The 11,165-nt window shown below is 45.5% G+C and overlaps 1 protein-coding gene across 1 annotated transcript in view; it reads left to right on the top strand.

Annotated features, from left to right (window-relative positions):
* The first annotated feature begins 2,092 nt into the window (after positions 1 to 2,092).
* NKRF (NFKB repressing factor) overlaps positions 2,093 to 11,165 on the top strand; it is a 24,029-nt gene continuing 14,956 nt past the window's right edge. Inside the window, exon 1 of the mRNA XM_006893778.1 lies at positions 2,093 to 2,239. The gene's annotated coding sequence lies outside the window, so the exon portion shown is untranslated. The remainder of the gene's footprint in view (positions 2,240 to 11,165) is intronic.

Raw genomic sequence — 11,165 nt, 5'->3', positions numbered from 1 at the left:
AAATGTTTATGAAAATTAATAAAATATAATTTAAAAAAAAAGTTAAGAAGGATAATAGGTCAAAGTCACCTCACTCAATGGTCCTGCTATTGGTGGTATAAGTAGTATTTTACACAAGACTACTTCCTATAATGTTGGGGGAAAATATTCAATGTCTCTTGGACTGCCAAAAGAACAAACAAGTATGTCTTGGAGAAGGTACTGCCAGGGTTTTCCTTAGAAGCAAGGATAGCAAAACTTCCTCACAAACTTTGGACATGTCAGGAAGGAAAAGGACATCACGCTTGGAAAGGCAAAGGGTCAGTGAAGGGTGAAAAGACCATCAATGAGATCAATTGACTTAGTGACACTAACAATGGACCAGAACATGTTGGAAATCATGAGAACGGCACAGGATAAATCAGGGTTTGGAGCTGATGTTCATATGGTCGCTGTGAGTCATAGAGTCAACTCAATCCATCTAACAACAACCTCTCTCAGTGGAGATTGTAGTCAATTCTAGGGTAACAGAGAAAATCCAGGTCCTTTCCCCCTGTCTTCCAACTACACCCAACACACAGTAAAAACAGAACCCATTGCCCTCCCCACTTGACTCATGGTTTCCCATGTTGTAAATCCTAAAACGGAAGGAGACTGACTGCCTCATTGTTCTCTCCTGGAGCTGGTGCCTTCCCCTTTGCCCCCTTCTCTCCCCTTTGGTTAGTAACCCAACACTGAACCTACTAAATCAGCAGGCTTCTTTAGTCACACGGTAGGTGCTGTGTAAATTTCCACTGACACTCATTGCTGAGCTACTTTGATAGTGCAGGTTGGCACGTAAGGATTGAGGGCACAGATTGGAGCAGATCTAAGAGCACAGTAATTTGTCAAAGGAGAGATTTAGCCCTTTGCTACTAAAAAAAGAAAAAAGTGAGGATGTCATAGCTGTTTCTTAGATCACTTTTTGTATTCTGCACGTTTCAAAATGAAAAGCAAAATTACTTGTAATCGTGATCAGACCTGTTAGAAACACGCTATCTGTGCTTGTCAGCAATTACAATGAGTGCAGAACGATAAACTGGGAAGTGGCGCCGTGGATGATTTTCTTTGCAAGGGTTTCCCTTTTACTGTTCTTGGTAAAAACAAAACAAAACAACAACAACAAGACCAACAACAAAGTGATTCACGACTCAAAAGAACTTTTCCAAGCCATCCTCTGAAGAAAAGTACCACGAAAAACTGACATTTAGAGAAAATTATGAAATCACTTCTGAGCCCGTCTCTCTCAAAGAACACGGTCCCCGGTCGCAAGGTTAAGAAATTCAAAGATAAGCATGTGTGAACCATTGCTACCAGCCCCCAAGAGCGCCTTCCAGGGATTTGAGGGAACCACTTCTCCCGACCTCAAAGAACAGTCCTCCAATCGCTTTCCGAAATCTCCCTCCTTTTGCTTGTCCCTACAGTGCGTCAATGAAACCGGCTCGTTGTCATAGGAGGGCGAGCCCAGCGGTAAATCACGCGAGACTCGTTGGACGGGAGTTGGAAGTTAGGAAACAGCCGTCGCGCATGCGTGCTGGTCTCACAACCGCGGGTCTGCACGCTGGGTAGGTAGGCTGGATCGTAGAGGAGGGGAGTAAAGCGTGCTGTTTCTTCCCCTCGTCCCCAGCGCAGTACGTGGGGCTGCGGGTCCGCAGAGGTGCAGAGCGCAAGGCCTTGGCCCGGACTGCCCTACGCGCTGTGTAACCGGAGCCCCCCTCTTGCAACTCGTGGTGGAGTGTAGCGGGCGTGTGCCCGGCATCGGAACGTGGGCTTGTGCCTGCCTTTTCTCTTAACGGTCGCCCCACGCACACACTTCAGACCCCATATAGTCGGTCGAGGCGCCCCTCCTCACCCGGCCCCTCCCAGCGGAACCCCGCCACCTGCTCCCTCGCCCGCAGCGCCGCGCGCTCGCTGTCAGCTTCATCCCCGGGGTCCCTGGCTTGGGGGCGGAGAAGATGGCTGGCGGACGCCTGCTGTTGGGGGGCGACTTCCTGTCGCCGCCGCCGCTGCCCCCCCTCCCGCCGCCACCGCTGCCGCCCCTCCCGCCGCCCCCGCCCGAGCCAGTGCTGGAGCAGTGGCGCTATAGCCACGAAAGCGACGGGCAGTGGGCTCTGCGGCGCAGCTTCATCTGCCGGCACCTGCACAGCTATCCCGGAGCTGCCCTAGACCAACTCCTCGCACTCTCCACTGCCTGGACCAACCACGTTTTCCTGGGCTGCAGGTGAGGCAGGTGCTGGGGTCGGGATCGGATGGGAAGAGGGCAGGCGGGCGGATGAAGTCTTAGAGGCTCTGGCGATTTGGAGATGCTGGAGGACACCAGACGCGATCGGGCTGGTTGGGGGGGGGGGTGGCAGCCGACCAAAGTGACAAGAGGTGACATAACAGCTCAAAGGGTGCGGGAATTGCCAGAAAGGCCCGTCCAGGGCCAGGGATGGAGATCAGACAACACCTGGCAGAGTCGGATTGCGAGGTGGTCGTGGTGGTGGTTTGAGAGGGCGGGGAGAGGAGGACTCGCAGAGCCCTAGACCTGCGTGGGGCCTTCCAAGGATGCGGTATCCGCTGCGGGTATTCCACAGTCGGGGCTGTGCACAGAGAGGGCGTGCGGAGCTGGCCTTTCACTTCCTTCATTCTCTTTAAATTAGACACCTCCCCCCACTTGCAGCCCCCCAACTGAGTCTTCCTGTCTTTTGCCTGTGAGGCGGTTTGTTTGAGGTCTCTGAGCCTGCAAGGGTCCGCCTTGCTTGGAGATTTGCGCATACTGTGTCTGGACTCAAACAAAGGCATGAATATATCTTGTGAAAATGAATTGCCTGCCTTCTCCCTCAATGGGATAAGAAGAATTAGCATTTGACCCCCTGAATGCGGTGTGTGTTTGTTTTTGCCATCATAGCATTGGGAAGAGGTCTCTTTGAAAGCTTTCTGCTTGGCAACAGAGACTGCAGTGTGATTCCAACACATCTCTCTTTAAAAATGGGCTACTGAGGCCTCTGTCCTTCAGAACCCCACTTCCTTATATTCTCTATACCAAATTAATAATTTTTTTTATCAACTGGAAAGCTGCCCTTTTTCTCCACACACACTCCAGCGTCACAGTAAGTTGAGTTTTGTTGGGTGTTCCCCCTCCCCAATCTGATAAGATGAAAAATTCTGGAAAATGACCAAGTCACATTCAGCCCATTCACACCCAGGAATGACTCCTAACATGTAAAAAAAAAAAAAAAAATGTCAACTTCTACTCTTAATGATTGACTGGGGCTTTGCTCTCGTCACAAACATTTATTTTTTCTGTCTTCTCTAGGTTAGTGTAATTTCTACCTCCAGAGATAATGAATTTCACTGAGAAACTGGTGACAACTTGGGAAGCCTCAGTAATTAATCAAGTCAGATAAATTTAATTACCTTTTTCTTAACAATGTTATAAAGGTACCTTTATCTTCTACTCTTAGGTCTCCTTGATATCACAAAAGGCTATTGGGGAATCTTGATCCTTAAAAAAATTTTAAAAGTTATGTGGAGAAGGGGACTAACCATCCTTTGTGTTAATCATCAATCTTACCTTGTCACTAGAATGTAAGCTCTTTGGGGCAGAGAATTTTGCTTTCTCACTTTTATCCTCTGTCTAAAAGAGGCTGCATAATACCTGCTAAATAACCAGTTGGAGTGAATGGTGTATAGCTTTGCAATGTACAAAACATTTTGAGTATTTTATGATTGCGTTTAATACTCATCAACAGCCATGGAAGGGAGCACTAGTGGCAAGAAGTTGTGCTGCAATTCAAATGGCACGTGGTTCAAATCCACCAGCTGCTCTGTGGGAGAAGAATGGGCAATCTCCCATGAGATTAACTGCCTCTGAAAACCCGCCAGAGGGTCAGCTACGGGTCGGTTCTGACTCTACAGTACACAACAGCAGCCTTGGAAATTAGGTGGTATCTCGTTTGTACCACTATAGCAGTAGAAGCCAAGAAGTTGAGGTCTCACGGTTGGGGCTATGACCTGAGTCTTCTACTGTCAAGTATGATGATGCACTTCCCACCGAGATACAGCTGTCACACTTGGGTAGGAAGGATGAATGAACCAAGGTGAAAAAGCAAGTTGCTTTTTCACAAGCACAAACTGAGCTCAGTCTGTCTCAGGATTTCCATCCAGAAACAGCAGCCATAGATATAACCAAGGCATTAAAAAAACAAAACAAAACACAAAACAGACCAGGTTGATAATACTCATTGCTATTGAGTTGACTCTGACTCATGAGATTTGTTAGAGTAGAACTACTGCCCTAGACGGTTTTCTTGGTTATAATCTCTATGGAAACCAGTTGCCAGGCCTTTCTTCTGCAGTGCTGCTAGGTGAGTTCAAACCTCTAACCTTTAGATTAGTAGTTGAACATGAACCCCTGGTGCCATACGGAGAATTTAAACCCATGATAGTCTGTTAAAAGCTTAAGTTTCCAGTATGTTGCCATTCCACCCCCTCCTTCTAACCTTCCTGATGTGTATTACAATATGTGTATTATAGTCAGCATGCCCCCATGCTTTATCAGGCAGCTTGACTGAGCAAATGTTTGCATTGTATGTGATAACATACATATTAAACAAAAAAGTACCAAACCATTTGCCACTGAGTTGAATTCCAACTCATAGTGACGCTGTTGGACAGAGTAGAACTGGTCATCATGTTTCCAAGGCTGTAATCAATAATGTTTAGCCACCAGGGCTCCTTAATATAAGAGAAAGGAAAGGCATGTTGTTGTTGTTGTTGTTGTTATGTGCCGTCGAGTCACTTGCGACTCATAGCGACCCTATGTACAACAGCCCTAAACTCTGCTCTGTCCTGTGCCAATTGCACTGTCTCTGACACTCCCATCCCAATTACCCCAGCCCTCGTAGAGGGCCTTCCCCTCCTGCGCTGTCCCTCCACCTTCCCAAGCATGATGTCCCTCTCCAAGGACCTGTCTCTCCTTACAACATGTCCAAAGTATGTTAGACAAAGCCTCAGAATCCTTGCCTCCAAGGAGCCACCCGGTTTAACCCTTTTCAGGGTGAACCTGTTTGTTTTCTTAGCAGTCCATTGTACATTCAATACTCTTCTCCAGCACCACAGCTCAAAGGCATCAATTCTCCTTCTATCCTCCCTAGTGATTATCCAACTCTCTGACGCATAACAAGTGACCATGGCCTGGATCAGATGCACCTTAGTCTCCAGAGAGACACCATTGCTCTTCAGTACTCTGGAGAGGTCCCTAACAGCAGACTTTCCCATCGCAATACATCTTTTAATTTCCTGGCTGCTGTTGCCAAGAGTGTTTGTTGACTGTGGAACCAAGCAAACTAAAGCTGTGAACGATCTCAGTCTCTTCATCATCCATCCTGATGCTGCCCATTGGTCCAATGGTGAGAATCTTTGTCTTCTTGACACTGAGCCTCAATCCATTTTGAAGACTGCAGGGTTGTGATCAATAATGTTTAGCCACCAGGCCTCCTTAATATAAGAGAAAGAAAAAGCATAAATATATAAGTGTCTTGGAAACTGAGGACCAAGTACAGTCTTCCACCTGAGATAGGCTTTATGCTAGCTATTCACATCAGGTGGGAAAATATCTATACTTTAGTACTAGTTGTTATGACTGACTCGGAACTGACTCAGAATTGACCCTCCAGCAGGTTGTCAGAGGCAGTAAATTGCACAGGAGGAGATTGTCCATCTTGTTCCTGCAGAACAGGAACAGGTGAGGGATTCGAACTGTGTGCCTTTGCGTTAGTGATACAACTCCTTGCCACTAGATGATGGTGAATTTGGCTGAGTTTGTGTTTTCTGATAGAGCGCTCTTATTTTCTCCCAATGAAGCAGCAGAATGGTTAAATTGCTGTTGTTTGGTGCTGTTGAGTTTAATATAACTCAGAAGCCTTGTTAACAACAGATATGAGCATTACCCATCCTGTGATATCCTTTCCATCTCTGATATACTTGAGCCTGTTGTTAATAGTCACGGTATCAATCCCCTGCCATTAGCATCTTCTCTTTCATTGCTCCTACACCTTTCCTAACATGATGTCCTTTTCTAAGCACTGGCCCCTCCTAACAGTATGCCCAAAGTATGTGTGATTTGAAGCTTCGCCGTACTTGCCTCTAAGTGTGCCCCTGGTCACACTTTCTCCAAGATGCATTTGTTTGTTCTCTTAGCAGTCCATGGGATAGTTAGTACTCTTCTCTAACACCACAGCTCAATGACATTGATTTTTTTCTGTCAGACTTACTCATTGTCTGACTTTCAGAAACATAGCGAGTGATTGAAAAGACCATAGCCCTGAGTCAGGTGGACCTTAATCTTTAAACTAGTCTCATTGCTCCTTATAGCTCTTTCTAAAATTAAGGAAACCCAAGTGATGCAGGAGGGAGCTCTAGAGGCTTAATCCATAGGGAGTTGCATTGCTAACCTAAAGATCCTACCTTTTCGGTATTTCTAACCCACCTTTAATCCTAAGTGAGAAAGGTGGATGATCTTCAGTGCCATTTACAGCCTCAGAAACCCACTGAAAAGTTGGCTGTGAGTTGGTTCTTATGGCAGTGAGAGAGGTAGTTCAGGGCTTCAGTTCTGAGCTGCTAATCAAAAGATTGGAAGTCAAAACTACTAGCCAGTCAACCGGGGAGTGTGGAGGTGTGGGATGTGGCCATCTGTTTCTGAACAGATTTACAGTGTTGGAAATCCTAGGGGCGAGTTCTGTTCTGCTACTATAGAATCATTATGCTTTGGAATGGATAAACAGATTGTTAGTTTATTGTTCAAAGTTCGCCACTTAGTTTTTAGAATAGAGAGTTGACTATGCAAAGGCTTTTTTTTTTTTTGCAAAGGCTTTTGACCTGTGTGGATCACAACAAACTGTGGCTAACTCTGAGAAGAATGGGAATCGCAGAACATTTGTTGTGCTCTTGCGAAACCCATACTTAGACAAGGAGTCAGTCGTCAGAACAGAGCACGGAGACACTGCATGGTTCAAAATTGGGAAGGGTGTACACCAGGGATGTATTCTGTCTCCATACCATTTCAGTCTATATGCATAACAGATCATCCTGGTGTCTGGGCTCTATGAGGAGGAATGTGGCATTAGGATTGGAGGAAGATTCACCAACAACCTGTGTTATACAGATGACACAACCCTACTTGCTGTAACTGAGGAGGACCTGAAGCACTGCTGCAGAAGGTCAAGGACTGCAGCCTTCAACATGGATTGAAGCTCAACATCAAGAAAACAAAGATTCTCACCACTGGGCCTATTGCCAGCATTATGATAGATGGTGAAGAGATCGAGATTGTTAACAGCTTTAGTGTACTTGGCTCCACAATCAATACTCTTGGTACCATCAGCCAGAAAATCAAGAGATGGATTGTATTGGGGAAGTCCACTGTCAGAAACCTCTCCAAAGTACTGAAAAGCAACCACATTAGTCTGGAGAGTAAGGTGTGCCTAATCGGGGTCATAGTCTTCCCATAGTCTTTGCTATTGTGTACTATGCATCAGAGAGCTGAACAATGACTAGGGATGATAGAAAGATAATTGATGCCTTCGAGCTGTGGTGCTGGAGAAGAGTTTTGAATACACCATGGACTGCCAGGAGAACAAACAGGTTTGTCCTAGAGAGGGTGAAACCAGGCTGCTCCTTAGAGGCAAGGATTCTTTTTTTTTTTTTCCAAGTAGTCAACACACAAATTTATTTTTCTCAACCAGCAGAATGCCATCATACAATGAAGAAACAATACTTTCAGAGAATGATTTTTAGGTAAACAAGTTAAACCATCAGAGTGGGAAATAATACATACAAATTTCCCATGATAAGTCCAAAAATCAAGCAGTGAAAAGTGAACTTACAAATAAAACAAAAGTACTCTGGAAAAAACCAAGAACATTTGGTTTTGCAATCTCTACATTTTAGGAGCAGAGGCTTATTCATTAAACTGAAATGACAGAGGAAACAAAACACTGTCAAGTGTTTATTGTAATGATACTAACTGCCTTAATATTACTTTTTGGGCTTATTTCCCTTTTCTTTCTCAAATTCAGCTATCTGATTAAATATCTTGAGCAAATTTTGAGGTAAATTCTTTTTAACCTTACTTTCTGATTGCTCTTTGCTCCTTAGTCCATCTTCTGGAAGGAGGCAAGGATTCTGAGGCTTCGTCTGACATACTTTGGACATGTTGTAAGGAGGGACCAGTCCTTGGAGAGGGGCATTATTCTTGGATAGGTGGAGGGACAGAAAAAGAAAGGGAGACCAGCAGTGAGATGGATTGATACAGTCACTGGGGTAATGAGGGTAGCTGTGTCAGAGACAGTAAAGTTGGCACAGGATAGAGCAGGTTTCAGGGCTGTTGTACATAGGGGTCACTGTGAGTCGCAAGCAACTCAACGGCACATAACAACAACAACAGTGCACAGTAGTGAAAAGGGGATTGCTGAACTTTTTCCCCTCTGGCAGGATCTGTATTCCTTTTCCATCAGGGCTACAATGGCAGTTGTTAAGTATCCTTGATCGTTAGACGAGCTTGGGAGGAGCTTAAACATACACGGAGACACACCTTTTTCCTGCCCCCATTCCTTCAGGTGAGAGTGGCAGCTTCCCTGGAACTTGTCTAAAGATCTTCTTGTGACGTTAACATTGGTTTTCAAACTTGTGTGTGCATCAGTACCACTGGTAAGACTTAAAACAAAGACTGCTGGGCCTCACCCCAGAGTTTCTTCTGATTCAGAGAAGTCTGAGGTGAAGGCGCTTGAATTTGCATTCATAACAAGTTCCCAGGTGGTGGTGATGCTGCTGGTGCATGGACTACACTAAGAAGTACAGCTTTATAAATTGTAACATGAAACAAATATTTTCTTCAGACTGCTTTTTAAAAATCCCTTCTCTCTCTCTCTGTCTCTCTCTCTCTCATATATCCAGGTAACCAAACCCATTTCCATCAAACCAATTCTGCTTTATAGAAACCCCATAAAACAGTAGAACTGACCCTGTAGGGTTTCTAAGGCTGTAATCTTACAGGGGCTCTGGTGGCCTAGAGGTAAGAAACTGCGGCAGCAATCCCAAAGGCATGTGGTTCAAATCCACCAGCTGCTCTGCCAGAGAAGGACGGGCAATCTCCTCCTGTGCGATTTACTGTCCCTGCAAACCCTCTGGAGGGTCAGCTATGAGTTGGTTCTGACTCAGTGGTGCACAACAACAGCAATCTTTACAGGAGCAGGCTGTTGCGTTTTTCTCCCGCCAAACAGCTGGTGAGTTCACGTCATCAACCTTTTGGGTGGCAGCCAAGTGCTTAACCCCTGTGCCACTATGGTGCCTCTCCAGGCAACCAAGGAGCTCAAAGAGCTGACATTATTTCTGTTCATTTTTTTGTTTGTCTCTTTCGTAAAAGTAAACAACTGATTGTGAATTTTTTTTTTCTGTGAGCTGTTCTAAGATTTGTTTTGTGGCTGATGTAAAGTTCAGTCACTCACTGCCGTGGAATCAAAACTGGACGCACAGCTGACTCTCCAAGAGTTTTTCAGGGCTGTAAATAATTACACAAGAGGAGATTGCCTTGCCTCCACCACCAGACTCCCTCAACGTAAAGCTAAGTAGTTTTCTAGTCAGTTGCATCTGTTGTTGTTATTTGCCGTAAAGTCTCCTGTGAGTCAGCCCTATGTTCAACAGCCCTAAACCCTGCTCTATCCTGTGCCAATCTTATTGTCTCTGATACACCTACCCCCATTACCCCCGTATCAATCCATCTTCACCCTCCCAAGCATGACGTTCCTCTCCAAGGACTAGTCCCTCCTTGAAACATATCCAAAATAAGTCAGACGAAGCTTTAGAATCCTTGCCTCCAAGGAGGAGCCTGGTTTCATTTCAGTCCTGATGCCACATCTCCCCTCATAGAGCCCAGCCTCCTGGATAATCTGTTATGCGTATAGGTTGAAAAGATGTGCAGACAGGACACATCCCTAACATACACCCTTCATTATAGCACTTAAGTAATTATTCATATAAACACCTAGGGTATTGTATAGTTTTTATTTTAAAATTCTAGATTGTGCATGTTTGTGTTGTTATGTGCCATCGAGTCACTTGAGACTCATTTGTTGTTGTTGTTGTTGTTATGTGCCATCGAGTTGCTTGGGACTCATAGCGACCCTATAACATCCCTAAACTCTGCTCTGTCCTTTGCCAATCGCACCGTCTCCAACACACCCATCCCGGTTACCCCAGTCACTGAATCAATCCACCTCATAGGGGGCCTTCCCCTTCGGCGCTGTCCCTCCACTCTACCAAGCATGATGTCCCTCTCCAAAGACCTGTCCCTCCTTGCAACATGCCCAAAGTGTGTTAAATGGAGCCCCAGTTTGACCCTTTCCAGGATGAATCTGTTTGTTCTCCTAGCAGTCCATGGTACCCTCAATACTCTTCTCCAGCACCACAGCTCAAAGGCATCATTTCTCCTTCTATCCTCCTTAGTCCAACACTCTGATGCATAACAAGTGATAGCAAAGACCATGGCCTGTATCAGACGCACTTTCGTCTCCAAAGAGACACCATGGCTCTTCAGTACTTTGGAGAGGTCCCTAACAGCAGACTTTCCCATGGCAATACGTCTTCTAATTTCCTGGCTGCTGGTGCCGAGAATGTTAACTGTGGAGCCAAGCAAACTGAAGCTGTGAACAATCCCAATCTCTTCACCATCCATCCTGATGCTGCCAATTGAGACTCATAGCAAACCTATTTACAACAGCCTGAACCTGCTCTATTCTGTGCCAACCTTATTGTCTCTGACACACCTACCCTCATTACCCTAGTCACTAAGTCTCATCCTGGATCTTCCTCTCCTGTACTGTCCCTCCACCCTCCCAAGTATGATGTCCCTCTCCAAGGAATAGTTCTTCCTTGCCACATTTCCAAAGTATGTCAGACAAAGCTTCAGAATCCTTGCAGCCTGATCTCACTCTCTCTAAAAGGAATCTGTTTGTTCTCCTAGCCATCAATGGGATAGTCAATACTCTTCTCCAGCACCACAGCTCAAAAACATCATTTTCCTATCATCCCTGGTCACTGTCCAGATTTCTTTTTTTTTTTTGGCTGAGTACAGTGTACTTTATTGATGGTACATGACAAGATGGGCT

The sequence above is a fragment of the Elephantulus edwardii genome, unplaced genomic scaffold (genome assembly GCF_000299155.1).
Source record: "Elephantulus edwardii isolate Elephantulus edwardi_28Jun2011 unplaced genomic scaffold, EleEdw1.0 scaffold00131, whole genome shotgun sequence".
Lineage (NCBI taxonomy): Eukaryota > Metazoa > Chordata > Mammalia > Macroscelidea > Macroscelididae > Elephantulus > Elephantulus edwardii.
The sequence above is the reverse complement of the archived record's forward strand: the minus strand, read 5'-3'. Positions and strand labels throughout refer to the sequence as shown.